The 17,517-nt window shown below is 45.2% G+C and overlaps 1 long non-coding RNA gene across 1 annotated transcript; it reads left to right on the forward strand.

Annotated features, from left to right (window-relative positions):
- Window positions 1–582: 582 nt before the first annotated feature.
- On the forward strand, window positions 583–11,628 carry LOC103095491 (uncharacterized). Its single transcript, XR_459985.2, has 2 exons — window positions 583–1,009; window positions 11,429–11,628. It is a non-coding gene; the product is annotated as an uncharacterized LOC103095491 (long non-coding RNA).
- The last annotated feature ends 5,889 nt before the right edge of the window (window positions 11,629–17,517 follow it).

The raw sequence follows: 17,517 nt of genomic DNA on the forward strand, positions 1-17,517 counted from the left end.
TAGACCCCACCACCACCACCATTGTCTGAAATCTTTTGTCCCAGGAAACCCTGTCTGTATGTACCCTCTCAGTGGGAGTGGCAGACCCTGATTCCAAGCAACCTCTCCCATTCGCTCCTAAGGTGTTCCCCAACTCTTCACCCATGCCCCTGGTGTAAAAATAGAGATTTGAACCCTAGACTTCAATCCCCAGAAGTCCTTGGTATTTCCCAGAATTCCCTATAATCTCACCTGAGTCTCCACCTGAGCAAGATCACAATTAGTATTTAAATTGGCAGTAATGCCTACCTCTCTCTCTTCTATGCTCTGCTCTCCCATTGCAATGATGTAGTAAGTAAGCTAAGCGCAGGTATTCTGAATTGGCTAATCAGCCATAGGCACGTGGTTTCTTATTTATGTATTTTCTTTATTCCTTGAATTCTAATAATCCTTAATAAACCTCATAAAATATAATATTTTATTACTAGAGACTAAATTTAATTTTTACACTGGACACGCCCCTTCCACTCCATTATGCCCCGCCCCCAGGAGATCGTCAAGGGGACCACCCAGCCAGCCCAGATCAGTCATTGTCCTCTGGTCCAGCCTATGGCACAAAGGGAAGGGGACAGCCAAGTCTGGCCTCCACCCCCAGACCAAATGAGCCCTCGTCCTCTGCCTCCCTCTTTCTAGTGAGGGTGATTACCCAGCCAGGAGACCAGAGAACTTTCCAATATTGGCCCTTCTTTTCCAGCAATTTGTATAATTGGAAAACACAACCCGCCCCTTTTCCGAACAGCCCAGAAACTCATTTCCCTAATCGAGTCTATTCTTTTCACACATCATCCCACCTGGGATGACTGCCAGCAGCTACTTCAGGTTCTTTTCACCATAGAAGAGAGGGACCAGATCCTCTTGGAAGCCCAGAAAAATGTTCCCAGTTTGGATGGGCACTCCACCAACCAGCCCAACCTCATAGATGAGGCATTCCTGTTAAACTGCCCCAATTGGGACTACAATCAACCTGAAGGTAGGAAGTGTCTCTGTGTCTATCGCCAGACTCTCATGGCTGGCCTCCAAGCAGAGGCTCGTAAACCCACTAATTTGGCTAAGGTAAATTTAGTAAGACAGAGTCCCAAGGAGAGCACAGCCACCTTTGTGGAAAGGCTCCAGGAAGCATTCAGACAATATATACCCCTATGGATCCACAGTCAGAATCTAGCTGTGCTGCAGTAGTCTTAGCTTTTATCAACCAGTCAGCATCCGATATCAGGAGGAAACTGCAAAAGGTTGATAGCCTAGGCGATCAGACTATCTCTGATCTCCTGAAAGTGGCTGAGAAGGTCTACAATGGGAGGGAGACCCCTGAGGAACAAGCCAACAGAATCAGAATGGAGGAGAGGGATTACAGAGCTAAACAGGACCATTGTAATCAGAAGGAACTAGCTCGAATCTTCTAGTCCAGCATTATGGCCTCCAGAATTCCTGCTAGCCCCCCCCCCCACCCACCCAAATCAATGCTTCTCTTGTAAGAAAAAAGGACATTGGAAGTGGGAGTGCCTGGAATTGAGTCATGCAGACTCGAACTCCCGGACAAGGGACCCACAACAGGCCAGGGACCAAGACCAAGCCTACCCCCAGCCATCAGCCCCTGCCAAGATCCTATGGGCTAGGGAGAACAGTGATTAGGGGAGTTGGGGCTTGGCTCCTCTCCCCAAGTCCTGGGTAACCCTTACAGTGGAGGGGAAACCAGTGGGATTTATGGTAGACTGGTGCATACACCCGCTCACCAGAAAGGGGATACTCTTGAAGCCCGTGGGAATAGGGCAACAGATTCAGCAGCCCATGAAGCTGGTATGGCTGGACCACCTATCCAGACTCTCTCAGTCGCAATTCTACCTGACCTGGAGTGGATTTCCACCCATAAAGGTGTAAGGTGGGAGACTAGTTTAAAGATCCTGACAGAAACCTATTGTTACCCCAAGCCTTGGGCCAGCTCCTATGTACATACCTACACCACTTGACCCACCTAGGCGACAAGAAATTGCTCCAATTGCTCCAGAAAGGGAAACTGTGGTTTCTAGGCAAAACGTCTATCATCAAGGAATTCAATGATAAGTGATTGGCCTGCCAACAAATGCAGCTGGCCAGAATCATTGGCCAACATGTTGGAACGTGGACAAGGGGGATAAGACCATGCCAACATTGGGAAGCAGACTTTACCTAAGGCAAACCTTGCAAGAATGGCTAGCAATACCTCTTAGTCCTGGTAGACACTTTCTCAGGATGGACTGAGGCCTTCCCCACGAAGCAAGAAACAGCTTCGATGGTGACCAAGAAACTCTTAGAGGAGATTATCCCTCGCTTTGGGGTTCCAACCTCAATCGGGTCTGATAATGGCCTAGCCTTTGTGAGTAAGTTTATTCGAGGGTTATCTGGGGATCTAGGGCTCAATTGGCACTTGCAGTGTGAATATAACCCTCAGAGCTCTGGACTGGTAGAGAGGATGAATAGGTCAATTAAGGAGGTTTTAACCAAATTGGCTCTTGAGATTGGCGGAGTCTGGGTGACTCTCCTTCCCTTTGCCCTGTTCCATGTGAGGAACACCCCCTATACCCATAACCCCACTCCTTTGAAATCCTTTACAGGTCTAACCCCCCCCCCCCATCCTCCCGCAATTGCCCGGTACCCTCCCTACTAAAACTCCCTAAGATGTAATCAAGATGGTCACAGACCTTGCCAAAATCCACCAAAATATCTGGCCCCTCATTCGGAAGGTGTATCAATCCTCTCCCCATGAACCCCATGGGATTCAGCTTGGTTGAGGACTAAGTGTGGCTCAGAAGGCATAATGGAGTGACTCTTCAACCTAGATGGAAAGGTCCTTATGTTGTCCTTCTCGTGACTCCTACTGCCCTTAAAGATGAGGGCATTGCTCCCTGGATATACCATTCTCATGTACACTGTGCGGATCCTCTGGTGACTGGAAGTGGGGAGTGGAGAGCTACTCGTCATCCCCAGAACCTCTTGAAGATCCACTTCCACCATCATGTCAACTCTGGTCAGGATCCTATTCCTGGCAGTGATCTTTGACCTCGGCCACTCTTACCAACCTCATGGTAACTTCCCAGCAACCTTGGGTTGCTGGGAAGACTCTGCTGGGAAGACTCCTGCATTCTCCAGACCACAGTCCAACCTGGTGCTCCAAGCTTCCATTATTACCCTTGCAACTTAGCCCCTATTTCTCCCTGTCTAGACCAAATTGGATACTACCTTTGCCCCATCTACAACCCCAGGAAGTTCTACTGCAACCAGCCCACCAAATACTATTGCACCTACTGGGGCTGCAAAACTTTGGCAACTGACAGGAAACCCCCCTCCTCTGACCCCTAGCTACACATGAAGTGGCGACCCCTGGGTGTGAACCTCGTAAGGTTGATTGGACTGGCCACACTCATCCCTCCTCCCGACAGACCTGCCACTGTCTCAACAGTTCTAGACCCCCTAGACCCAGGATGGCTCGTTGTCTCATCTGGGGATTCCGTTTCTACAAAGAGGGTCTGAACCCTGGAAGTTTAATCTTCATAAAAAAAATCCCCTGCCCCCGTATCAGCCCCAGTCAGCACTAATGAGGTTTTGAACCCACGCCCCAACCTCCTCCCCTTCCTCCTCCACCCCTACCACCAATACCGAGTTCCCCAGTAATGGCTGGACAGAGCCCACCCGTAGAGACCCCAGACCCCAAGGAGACCTCTGAATCCCTAGGAGACCCCCTCTAGAGACCCTTGCAAGTGGCCTACCTCGCCCTGAAGAGTACCAGCTCCAACTTGACCGGGCCCTACTGGTTAGGCTTCGATGTCAGGCCCCCTTTTAATGATGCACTAGCCATGTCTCTTACAACTCCTTGGAGGAGGAGGAGTGCCCACCCTCTTGTCATTGGGGGGAAGAAGCCCCCACTTCAGTCGGCCTCACTGTGCAATCCATGCTGGGGTCGGGACTTTGCATCAGGAATGTCTCTAGTGTCAATAGTCATCTCTGCTCCCATATCAAACCATCACCCTCACAAAATGGAGACAAATTCCTGATACTTCCTATGGGATCTTGGTGGTTGTACTCGAGCCCTGGCCTCACCCCATGTGTAGCCCTCAGCACCTTCCATGTGGGGAACAGGGAATGATGCCTCCTGGTCTCAGTCCTGCCTCATATACTCTTTCATCCCAGGGAAGAAATCTTCCGCTTTGGGGGCCCCCCATCGGGTAAGAAAAAGGGAACCCACTATGGCCATAACATTGGCCGCTATCTTTGGACTGACAGGAATGAGGATGGGGATAGCTTCCCTCACATTGCACCACCAGGGACTGGCAGCCCTTAGGCAGCAGTAGACGAGGATTTGGCCCATGTAGAGGCCTCCATCAACCACTTAGAGGAATCCTTAACCTCCCTATTGGAGGTGGTGCTCCAGAATAGGAGAGGCCTGGACCTCCTATTTTTACAGCAAGGAGGACGATGCGCAGCCCTTGGGGAAGAATGCTGCTTTTATGCAGACCACTCTGAGGTGGTGAAGGAACCATGACAAAACTCAGGGAAGGGCTGGCAACCAGGAGGAGAGAACGGGAAGCCCAGGAATACTAGTATGAGAAACTTCCACAAATCCCCATGGCTGACCACCCTCATATCGACCCTCTTGGGTCCTCTCCTTCTCCTCCTCCTCCTCCTTACCATCAGACCCTGTGACCTTCATGAGGGACCACATCCAGACCAAGCAACTCATTGTACTTGGGCAGCAATATCAGACTATACCTGCCCTGGAGATCCTTGGATACGAGGACACCTGTCCTTAAGGAAGATTCCTCAACATTTTCAAAGAGAAATGGGGGAATGTTGGGCCCAGATAAAAACTTAGGACCCTCATAAACCACAGTCTAAGAGGAACATTCCTTCCGAGAAGTAAGGCAGAAGCCCCCATCAGCAACAGCCTCATTACCCTTATCAGCCAGCAGCTGAAACTGCGAAACTGCTCTCTATGCCTATAGAACAGAATATAAACCCTGCATCAACCCCTAGGTGGGGTCTGGACTTGTACTCTAGATCCTGGACCCTAGCGCGAGCGAGCAACAAAGTTCCCCCTTGTGATTAGTGTTGGTGTGGTGCCTTCCTTGCATTCGGGATTGATTCTGGGATGAACATGGTTAAGTGGACATCAGTGAGAGGGTGGGGATTGGAATAACTGGATGGCATACCTATATTTTGTAACAAATAAAAGAGTGGTTGCCTTAAACTGTAACTGCAAAAATATGGTTTCAAGATAGTGTCTTGAGTTAAATCAAATATAAAGTGGTCGCCTGGGAAATTTTCCCAAATATGAAATATACCCAAGTCAGCTGGGTTTTTTATGGAGATTTTAATTAATACAAATTAAGGAATTAATGAAGGGGAGAGAGTAAGAGGAACAATGAGAAAAGGACTAGGCCCAAGCCCTAAGAGAGAGAGATCAGTCAATCTTTAATCCACTCACCACAAGATTTGTCCCAAGCAAGATTCTAGTGTTCAGAGAGACCCACTAGTTCAGCTCCTGAGCTCCACTTCAGCTTCCAAGGCTGAATTCCTCCTCAGAGGCCTTCTGATTCTCCTTTGAAAGAGAATTTTCTCCTATGTCACCTCCCCTAAGTTCTCACATCTACCAATGACAGTAAACATTTTCCAAAGGACAGACCATTCTTAATTCACACCTGAGTAGACTAAACTTTTGAGTAATTCACACCTTAGTAGACTAAAACCTCATACCTCTTTTGTTAAGGCTTGTCCCTTACAAGTTTGCAAGTTGTCTGACCTTCATAGGTACTTAGCACCTTCCTAAAAATAGACTTAGCTTAAGGCTTTTGCTTCACTATAAGTATGAGTTAAGTACTTTTTCATTGTTCAGTAAAGAGTTTACATCTTTATCTTCCCCTAAAGTATGCTTAAGTATGGGTGGAATAGAGTTCTCACATTCCTGATCAAGTACCTTCATTGTTTAAAATGGGGAATGGTCTTAACCAAGTGTTCTGAAGAAGGGTCTGAGAATTTTTAAGATTCACGAGCTACAGGATCAGGGTCTGCCAAAGTGCTGGAGTTTGGAAATTTATTTATTATACATGGCCAACAAGCTCTCCTTCTCTCCAAGATATTGATATACACCTGACCTCTTTCCCAATTTAAAAAATGCTCCCCCCAGGAGCTGAGTAAAGGGCCAATTTGTACCCTTCTCAGATTCCCATACATATCCATGTATGTTACATCCCACTCACATTTATTTACAAAAGTAATCTATGTGTGTATAAACACAAAAATATATACATGTACACATAGCCCTACAGAGTCACCTATAACAGAAAATTTTAGGATCTGGAGACCTGGATTTAGATCATGGTTCTGCTAGTTGCTAGTTTTAAGATCTTGGACAAGTCAGTACCTCTGTCTCAGTTTCCTTATCTGTAAACTGAAAAGGACAGACTATGACAGAATCTCAGAGTTGAAAGAACCTTACCGGGCATATTCAGCCCAGATCTGACCTTCTACAATATCCACAAGTGATTGCTCATTGCTAATTTAGGGAATCCATATAACGGGCACCTGCTACTTCTAGAGGCAGTCCATGGCACTTTGTGACACCTCTAATGGGACATTTCTCCTAACAGTTGATAATATTAAACCATCCTTGGAAATACCACACAGAGCTAATTCCCTCACCCTAAGGCCATGATGAATTGAACACTTTTACTGGGCATTGCTATGCTTGATGAGATCTGAGAAGGAAAGCTTCTAGAACCACATTGGCAAAGCTGTTGCACCCATGCAAAGCCAGCACTCTGGGAGCTGTTCTCTTCCCACTCTTCCCAGCACCAGAGGACATTTTTTGTTTGCCCCACCCCTTTGTCCAGCTGCCCAAAGCAAGCACGTTCTCCATCAGCAATCTCCAGTAATGGGGGGGGGGGGGCTCACAGAGAGTTTTAATTTGCCCTCTGGGCACACGAACTGGGAAAAGGTTTGCCAGCTCTGCTCTAGAATGAGAAAATGGCTATCTAGGCTCACCCACTGTGTTAGAAGAGATAGCTCATTGTACACACATTCACTCTCTTTTTTCATTTCTGCCCTTGGATAGTGGCAACAAAGAGAATACTTTCATTCCTGGATGTCCCTGAGCCCTCCCTGGACAAGGTTGCCTGGTTACCAGTCCAAAGTGATGGAGAAACTCCCCACAGGATCGTTAACAAAGGGCCTTACTCCAACCACCTGGAAGAGAAACTCAGTTTTGTCTCACACACTTAATAGGCATAGCTTTCTTCTGAGATCATCTCCAATTTATCCCGTCTATAACTTGTTTCTCTCTAATTCTTTACCTAATGTTTCCCCCACTAGACTATGAGCTCCTTCAGAGGAGAAACTGTCTTTTGTCTTTATTTGTAACCCCAGAGTTTAGCACAGTGCCTGGCGCACAGTAGGTGCTTGATAAATTCTCTTTGACTTCACTTGACTCTGGGAATCAGGAAGCACTCATTTCTCCTCCTAGTTCTGTTGCTACCTTTCCTTCCTCTCACTGGGTCTGACTCCTTCACCACAGGATGGTACAGTTCCAACTGATAATCTTCACAGGCTCAGACAGTTTATAAATCTGCTACTGTAGCCTTTCCCAAACTTTTGGGAGGCTAAAATGAAACCAATGTGAGATAAGTTCCAACCCCTTCAATGTAACATGTCCAAGGTCAGGTTGTCCCAACAGAGGGAGTAGGAGTAAAGGCAGAGAGGGAGCGAAAGTTGGCCTGCAGTTAGTCTAGCGGAGGAAAAGATAGAAAGTAGCAATGTGTCATCATGCCTCCAGCAAGGATCCTGGGAGAAATAGAATCTATGTGGAAGGTACTACCCTCCAAAAAGACACTGGTGAGGAATTAGTGACTTATCTGTTTTCATTTCATGATCCCCAAGCAACCTTCAGCAAGTTATTATATTCCTTGGATTCCAAGATTCTCAGAAGAGGAAGCCCTGTCTAGGGAGCCCAATCTTCCAATTCCCAGACAGATCATAGAATCTGAGAGGCTATCTAGTCCACCTCCCTCATAACTGAGACCTAAAGAGGAAAAGTAGCTTCAACAAAGTCACAGAAAAGGCTGGGGAGTGGGGCATGGGGATGGTGGAGATCCTGATTCCTTCTCTGTAGAAGGAAAAGGTTGGGCAAAATGATTCCCGAAGTGCCTTGCAGCTATAAATCTATGATCCTCTTCTGATCCATCTAGTCATGGAGTTAATGAATATATTTTCTGATTAAGCATTCAGACTATAAATCGGGCTCTTGTCAGATCAATACCTACAACTCTCCTTTCTTCACTCCTTCCCTTGCCCTCCCACCTTTCCCCCCACCCTTGCAGAAACCTCAGAGCCCTCTACACCTTTGGGGACCCCAGCCGAGTGCCGAAACCCTGCGAGGCCAGAAAAAAGATTGCTGACCTCTCGCTAATCATCTTAGCTTTAACACTCCTCCCCGCCTCCCCAGCCCCACCTCCACCCCATCTTGGCTTCATTAGACCCCTGGGCCCAGCTGACAGTTTCCTTCACTCTATTTCCACCAAGGTCCCTGAGCCCTCTTTGGCCAGGGTTGCCTGGTTACCAGTCCAAAGTGATGGGAAAACCGAAAGAGGGATGAATAACAAGGGGACAGACTCCAACCACCAGGAAGAAGCTTTCTGCACTCCACCCCTCCCCCTCTCCTCCTTCCATTGTAGGCTCAAGGAGGCAGACTGGGTGAGAAGGGGATGGGTTTTCAGGGCTCTGGGGATGATGCAAAATATTGTGGGTTTCTGAGGAGCTGCCAGGTGTCCTCCTGGACTGGAGGAGCCCAGAGGCTGCCAGAGGGCTGGGGGGGGGGGGGGGGGGGGGGAGAGGAGAATCTCAGTTTGCATAGGTATGCTATTTTTTGTGTGCTAATTTAGGGGCAGGACAATCTGAGGGAATGAATTTACTGGGAAGTGAAAAAAAAAGAATTTCAAGTTAGGGGAGATCCAGCAACGGTTAGGAAAAAAAGAAGGCATAGTATGAGGTTAGGTGGAAACAATTTACTTCTGGAGGGAGAAGAGCTGGGTTCAAAATCTTTCTTTCCTCTATTCTATTCAGATCACAGGAGATTATCAGGGTCCGGATCTAGAGAAAGGAATTTCTCTGACCCTTTCCTTACAAAAACACTATCAGGAAAGGAGTATAAATACTGTAATCCCCATTTTATAATTGATATTGAGGCAGGATTGAGGGAAAGTGAGTTATCCAAAGTGACAGAGAACTGGGGAAAAGGGTGATAGTTATCAAAGATGCAGACACATGGTCTCCTGCAATACTGCCCATCTATAGAATTTACCATGGGCATACGTTAGGGTCTCCATCTTTTGCCAAAATATTTAAATCTAAGATCTTATGATCTAAGTTGGCAATGGGTTAAAATATCTCCTGATTGATATTCCAGATCTGTGAATATTGCAAGGTTGTGCTAAAGCCAATTTCAACTAATGAGCCAATTGTTAAATTTTCAATGTGCGCATTTATACTGCAGAAGTTGGTAAATGCTATAAATCAACGTGTGATTTATTTGTTTAGTTTTGTTGATTGTCTCGGCTTAAGAAAGTGATAAAGGAAATATTAATAATGTAAACTTAAAATATGTGCTCTGCATATATTTTTTGTTTGGAGAGTTGGTTGTCAAATGCTTACCATCATACACCTGTTTAAGGAATCAAAGCTTTAAGGTTGTTAAGGACCTATAAGAGTAAGTGCCTATGGCCAATGCCAACCTTTCCTTTTTCTAATAATCTGTTTTACAGCGGCTACTGCTGATTGACAACTTGAATTCTGAAACTCCTAAATGGACTCTTTGTTTCTGACAACCAGTCTTCAAGAAACCCCCAGACTGACCCTTGTCTCAAAATTAACAATAAAGCCTCAAGTACCTTTCAATCACTCCAGGCAGAACTATACAAAAGACAATTTAAGCCTTAATTACTTGTCCAATCACCCTGCTCTGCTATTGCATCTAGGTCTCTCCCAGTCATTTTATACTGTGGATAGTGCTTCATTCCCTTGGCTTGGCAGGGTGGATGCCTTTCCCAGCCTCTCCTAAATTACAAATGAGCACCTTGCTTTCTGCAAAAGTTCATGGGAAGATAATACATGTATAATCCCAGATCAAATTGCTTACCATCTCTGAGAGGGGGAGGGAAGGGGACAATTTGGATCTTGTCATTTTTATTTTATCTTTGTCAACCTTGAAAAAAAACATAGCCACCAAAGTAGTTAGAAAGAACAAATCTTTAATCAGGACAAAGGAGACAATGCTCTAATTGGCCCTACACAGGGTCATGAGCTAGATCCCACACAGAGACAAAACTCTAGGACTCTGGGAACAATGTCTCCTGGGAAAAGCACATTGAAAGGGGATTTTTCCCAACAAGCTGAAGAAGTTGGGTCTTATATACCTTCTGGCAAATAAAGCACAGGAAGGATGATTGATTGGCTAACAATGGAGACTAGGGAAGAAGGATTCCAGCTAAGAGTTGGACTACCTGGGAGAAGTCTAGATACAATGGGAGAAAATTCTAAGACAAAAGAGTACTTAAGATTTGATTATATCTACTAATTATATCCTAAGCTAAAACCATTGGCTACTTTAAGATTTTATTGTTCAGTCTAAGACAATGGTCACCCTGGGACTTCCCCAAGGCAAGTTCCTAAGTAACATATGCAAATTTGGGGGTTCCATAAAACAAAGTTGTCATCTTATTATTACATATGATTGGGGAAATAAAATATATTTGAAAAAAAATAGAATGACAAAAAAAAATCATGAGAAGTCCCAGGTTTGCTGTTCTGTGTGTCTTCTTATTAAAAAAAAACAAACAAACAACCCTTCCAACTTAGAATTAATGTGTATTGGTTCTTTAAAGTTGGTTCTAAGGCAGAATAGCAGTACAGGCTAGCAATGGGGGTTACGTGACTTGCCCAGGTCACAGTTTGGAAGTGTCTGGGCTAGATTTGAACCTGATATAGGGTTACAGGTTTCCCTCTGGACACCCCAAACTCCAGAAGTTTTCTAGGTCAAAGGGGACATAGAAATTCCTTTCTGTTTCCTGAGAAGAATATCCCTTCTCCCTGGGACTTTCCCTTCAATTAACATAGATATGTGATATTCTGATAAGCTTGATATCTAATCTTATCCATCAAATTCCACTGGTCATCTCTTAGCCTCAATAAATTATTTCATTCCTGATTTACACCATCACTCCTTCCTTATCCTGTAACCTCTGTTGTCAAAAGGGTATAAAAACCCCAAACCCCATCTCCCTTAGGCAGCCATCTTCCACCCACACACTATCTCCTGGTCTTTCAACATGGCTTCTAAATTGATCAATTTCTCTCTCTTTTTTTTTTTAAGCTAAGTTTTGGAGTTTTGCATTCATGCAAAGGGTAATCTGTCCAAACCTGGGGTTTCATCTCAAAGCTCTCCCACAACAACCCAGGACCTCTCATCTCCAAGTCTGGCTTTCAATCTGCTGCACCACCTCACTGACTCCACATTCTGTGTTTCTTCCCAACTTAATCTGTTTACCTCAATTAAAGACTTATTAGAACTACTTGATAGTTCTGTGGTTTTTCCCCCCTTTGGGCCAATAGTAACCTAGATGCAAATAGTTCCTTTTCATGGGTTGGAATTTTTAGATTTATTTAAAAAAACAGTGTCAAAATGTTGACCAAGGCATTCATTCCGTTGACATCAATTTCTCAGACATTGGTCAAGTGGAGTGCGTTATTCTAAGCAACGGGGGAAAAGACAAGGATAAATCTGGGGGTAGAATAAAGAGGTGATATATTCATAATATCAACCCATACAGATTAAGATAAGGATACAACCGGGCATGAGGAAGACAGATGGATGCAGATTCAAAGAATCTCCAAAGCTAAGAAGGGTCTTCAGATAGTCTGTCATACAACTTGGTCTTGAACAATATCCCCTTCGAGATAAGTCATCATTTAGTCAGGGCCTAATGTCTTCTAGGGAGAGCTAACCTAACACCTTCTAAGGTAGTCCAATCCATTTTTTAGAAAACTAAAATTGTTTTAAAAAATAATGTAATCACCTCACACCTAGCAGATTGGCTAACATGACAGCAGAGGAAAGCAGTGAATACTGGAGGGGATGTGGCAAAGTAGGGACATTCATGCATTGCTGGTGGAGTTGTGAATTGATCCAACCATTCTGGAGGGCAATTTGGAACTATGCACAAAGGGCGATAAAAGAATGTCTACCCTTTGATCCAGCCATAGCACTGCTGGGTCTGTACCCCAAAGAGATAATAAGGAAAAAGACTTGTACAAGAATATTCATAGCGGCGCTCTTTGTGGTGGCCAAAAACTGGAAAATGAGGGGATGCCCATCAATTGGGGAATGGCTGAACAAATTGTGGTATATGTTGGTGATGGAATACTATTGTGCTAAAAGGAATAATAAAGTGGAGGGATTCCACGGAGACTGGAACAACCTCCAGGAAGTGATGCAGAGCGAGAGGAGCAGAACCAGGAGAACATTGTGCACAGAGACTAATACACTGTGGTATAATCGAATGTAATGAACTTCTCCATTAGTGGCGGTGTAATGTCCCTGAACAATCTGCAGGGATCTAGGAGAAAAACACTATCCACAAGCAGAGGACAAACTGCGGAAGTAAAAACACCTAGGAAAAGTAACTGCTTGACTACAGTGGTTGAGAGGACATGTCTGAGGAGAGACTCTAAATGAACACTCTAATGCAAATACTAACAACATGGCAATGGGTTCAAATCAAGAACACATGTGATACCCAGTGGAATCACGCATCAGCTATGGGGTGGGGGGGAAGAAAATGATATTTGTCTCTAATGAATAATGCTTGGAAATTATCAAATAAAATATTATTTAAAAATTTTAAAAAATAATGTAAGTATAAAACCTAGTGGAATTGTGTGTGGGCTATGGGAGGGGGTGGGGGAAGGGGAGGGAAAGAAAATGAAGCATGTAACCATGGGAAAATATTCTAAATTCATTAATTAAATAAAATTTTCCAAATTAAAAAAAATAAAAATAATTTAATTGAACTGCCTGCCAGCTCCAGGAAGGGGGAGGGAAGGAGGGAGGATCATATATTTGGAATCATATACTTGGATCATATTTGGATTCATCAGTTTGGATCATATAACTTTGAAAAACTTATGTAGAAATTTATTACATGTAACTGGTAAAAATAAAATAAAATGAAATGAAATGAAATAAAAAATAATGTAAGGGGGGGGGGGGTGCAGCTAGTTGGCTCCATGGATAAGGAGCCAGGTCTGGAGACAGGAGATCTGCTCTTTCTCTGTTTTATTGATGTAAGCATTTAGAAATGTAAACATTTCCCAAATTTTGATATGTTGTCTCCACATTCTTTTGTTTTCTAGGTTGACTTTTTTTTCCAGCAAAATATTTCAGATTTTCTTCTATTTTTGCATTCTTAAAAAAAATTTTTCTTTTTTGTTTCCTGCTGTCATATGGAGTCAATAACTTCTATTTATTCAATTCTAATTTGCAGGGAACATTTTCTACTTTTAGACTTTGTACTTTATTTTTTAGAAAATTATTTTACTATTTAAGGTTTTGTATTTCCTTTTTTAGGAATCTGTTTTCTAAAGTGAGTTTTTGCATTAGATAATTGATTTTTCTATCATTTTCTTTTCTGATTTTTATTATGAATTCCTTATTATTTTTATCTTCTTTTGAAACTCTTCCAGTTCATTTTGGGCCTGTCATCTATTCACATTTGCCTTTGAGGGCTCACATATTTTGGCATTGCTATTCCCTTTTGAGTTTGCGCTTTGGTTTTCCCTGTTGCTGAAATAGCTTTCCAGGGTCAGGCCTTTTCTTTGTCTTTTACTCATCTTTTTCATGACTTCACCTGTATACTGAGGCTCAGCTCCACTTCTGGGGTGGAGAGAATACTATCCCTAGGTTCCTATGGGTGTCATGTGCAGTGGATTTAGCTGGATTCTACTCCTCAGCTGTCAGTTCCCCCTGGTGTTGTAAGTGCTAGGGTTATGCCTTCTGCTGAGAGTTTCCCTGGGTATGATTGCACTGAATCACTCTTCCAATGCCTCAGATCTTTCACAAACTGGACCAAGCTATTGAGTATACAAGACCCAAAAGCCAGAAGGAGGATGAGAATGGCAAAGGGTCCTACAAGTGTGGAGATCAGGGTTGTGAGCCAGGGGGATCGATTAAAGATTTGTTGGTACCAGGGCTCAGCCTCAATCTGCGCTTTCTGGCGTTGGTCGAGGCTCTTCTTAAGTTCCACTAGAGATTCCCTAGCAATCCCTGTGTAATTGGCATAGAAGCAGCATTCTTCCTTAAGCAGAACACACAGGCCTCCTTCTTGGAGGAATAGAAGATCCAGCCCCCGCCGATTCTGGAGCACTACTTCCGAGAGGGAAGTGAGGGATTTCACTAAGTCCTCCAAGGATTGTTCATTGCAGCGGAGGTCAATATCGACTGCAACATGTAAGGAGCTTAGGTCTGCTTTAAAGGAGAAAATAGAGGCTATCCCCATTCCTAACCCTGCTAAATCAAAAATAGATGCGAGGGTCACAGCTAGGACTGGTTCACGGCATTCTAGAAGGTGTGGAGGTTGGTGCCAAGTGGTTAGGAGTTGATCATTACTGTGATAGAGAATCCTGGGTAGGACCATAACTAGCATACAGTATTCCTGAGATAAGGAAGCCATGAAAATGCAGGGCATAAGGCCAGTCCTCGAGCAAACCCATCAAGTTCCCTGGGGCGGAATGAGATACTTAACAGAGGACTTAGGTGTTTCGGGGATGCAAGTAGAAGGGGCTAGGGTAAGATTCCCAACACAGATGGCAGAACCCGTGATAGACTGGAGGGTAAGGCCAACCTTCTGGTCTCCCCAGTCACACTCGGGAAGGGAATTGCTCTGTGAGGAGTTGTAGCTGGCATTTAGGGCTATGGCATCATGGGGGGGGGGGGGGGGAACTGCATTCAGGCAAAGCCAGGAACAAGAAGTAAGGTTGGGGAAGGAACTATTCAGGGAGTGATAAGATTCTTCGACTATGGGCCACAGGGGGATGCATAGGAAGGTTGGGGCTGGGGGTCGCAAGGCAGGATTTGGTCCAACCGCAACAGCGGCTGGGATTCTGGGAACAGGTAATTTTTTTGATGAGCAAAAGACCCCCCTGGGTCATATCTGTCCAAATAGTAATGGAATCCCCAAGTTTTTCCCTTCAACCAGCTATCATGGGAGAGTTGGATTACAGTGAGGTTGAGGTACTGGCAGTTTCCCCTTTTTGATGGTCAGGTGTGTCCTGTCCCATCAACCTCACATGGGGTACAGCTATAAGGGCCCCATTGGAGTGTGAGCCACAGGTCAGGAACCCCAGGGACCCAGTTGGTGGCAAGGGTCTCACAGCCCCAATAGGCACAATAATAGTGATGGGGCTGATTACAATAAGATCTACTGGGGTTTGAAGCGGGGAAGAGATAGTATCCGAGCTGGTTCAGGCAAGGGCTTATGGGGGCCAAATCACAAGGATACGCTGTGAAGGAAGGGGCCCCTGATGTAGTGACTGACTTGATGACAACCTGGTCTTCCCATCTCTGCAGAGTCCATTGCCAGGGTTGATGGGGATTAGGAGATTCTTGTACCGAATTAAGGGGTTAGAGGAGCAGAAAGTACAGGATCAGCAGGAGCTGGAGCCTCATTTCGATGAGACACTCAGAGCTTGAGTGGATTGGATAGGTGTTTATGGATAGTCCAGGAGTCAGTGGGTGGCAAGTCAGCAGGCATTGCTTTCCAGAAATGGGAATGGTGTATCCAGGGTCCAATCCCGTCTACTTTGAGTGCTGAGGGGGTAACAAAGAGGGTTACAAAGGGCCCTTCCACTGTGGCTGTAAGGAGCCTTTCTGATGTCTTTTAACTCACACCCAGTTGCCAGGTTGGTAAGGGTGGGGGTCATGAGGGGCAGGTTGAAAGAGGTCCCTGACTCGAGGCCAAAGGTCCTTCTGAAAATGTGCTAGACTCAACAGCTTAGGCTGTAGTTCAGGAGGTATGTTCCTTCCCTTCGGTTTTGGGAGTGTGGGAAGAATGTGGTGGTGGGGGGAGGGGAGGAGGGAACCATACAGGATTTCATAAGGGGTTAAGGATGAGGGTCCCGGGGTGTTCCGGGCTCAGAACAAGGCCAAGGGAAGGAGGGTCACTCAGTCTACGCCAGTCTCGAGGACCAATTTGGATAAAGTCTCCTTAATTGTTCTATTTATTCTTTCTACCTGGCCTGAACTCTGGGGGTTATATTCACAATGCAATTTCTAATTTATCCCCAGAGCTGTGGCCACCCCTTATGTAATTTTACTCACAAAAGCCAGACCATTGTCCAAGGCAATGGTCTCAGGTAACCCATACCGAGGGATGATTTCTTCAAGAAGCTTCTTTGCAACTGTTAATGCAGTTTCGGTCTTAGTCGGAAACACCTCTGGCCATCCTGAGAAAATGTCAACTAGAAAAAGGAAATATTTAAACCCAAACTTTCCCAGTTTTATTTCAGTAAAGTCAATTTCCCAATGTTGGCAAGGCCTTTGTCCCCTTATCCTCTGCCTATTGTGTTTGTCAGGTTTGGCTGTGCAGAGGAGTTGGCATGCTGTGCAAGAATCAACCAGCCAGCAAAGGAATCAGCTTCTCCATCTATACTTGAGTTTGCCTTTGTCCAAGAGTTGGGTGAGTTTTTGGTCTCCTAGGTGGGAGAGGTGGTGCAAGTGGGTAGTAAAGACCTGCCCTAATGCCTCTGGAAGGAGCAGATTCCCTTCAGGGTCACGGTACCAAGCCCCCTCTGCTTGTCCTAGGAGGTTCTTAATCCAAGTAAGGCCTTCCTCAGTATATTGGGATTCCCCATCCAGTGGTGGTGGTATGATAGTTGTGGTGAGGATCTTGACTTGTCCCCGAGCCGCCAGTTTGGCTACCCAATCTGCCAATCTGTTCCCTTGGGCTTCCGAGGAGTCTCCCTTTTGATGTCCAAGAACATGTACCATGGTCACTGCTTTTGGTTTCCAGACTGCCGGTAGGAAATTCTGGAGTTCAGGTAGATTATAGACTGGGACTCCACCAGAGGTAACAAACCCCCTTTCCTGATATACTGGGGCATGCACATGCAGGGTGGCAAAGGCATACCTGCTGTCCCTATATATCGTGGCTCTTTTCCCTTCTGCTTTCCTAAGGGCTTGGGTTGGGGCAAATAAATCAGATTTTTGGGCTGAGGTTCCTTTGGGTAAGGCTGTTGCCCACACAGTCTCACCTGCTGCATTCACGACGGCCGCCCCGGGCAAGTGGTGCCCATTTTCAAGAAAGCTGCTGCCATCCATGAATAGAATCAGGTCACTGTTCAGTAGGGGTTTGTCTTGTAACCCAGGTCGAGAAGTGATTGCTTCTGATAAAACCTCTCCACAATCAT

This window comes from Monodelphis domestica, chromosome 1 (assembly GCF_027887165.1).
Source record: "Monodelphis domestica isolate mMonDom1 chromosome 1, mMonDom1.pri, whole genome shotgun sequence".
Taxonomy (NCBI): Eukaryota; Metazoa; Chordata; class Mammalia; order Didelphimorphia; family Didelphidae; genus Monodelphis; species Monodelphis domestica.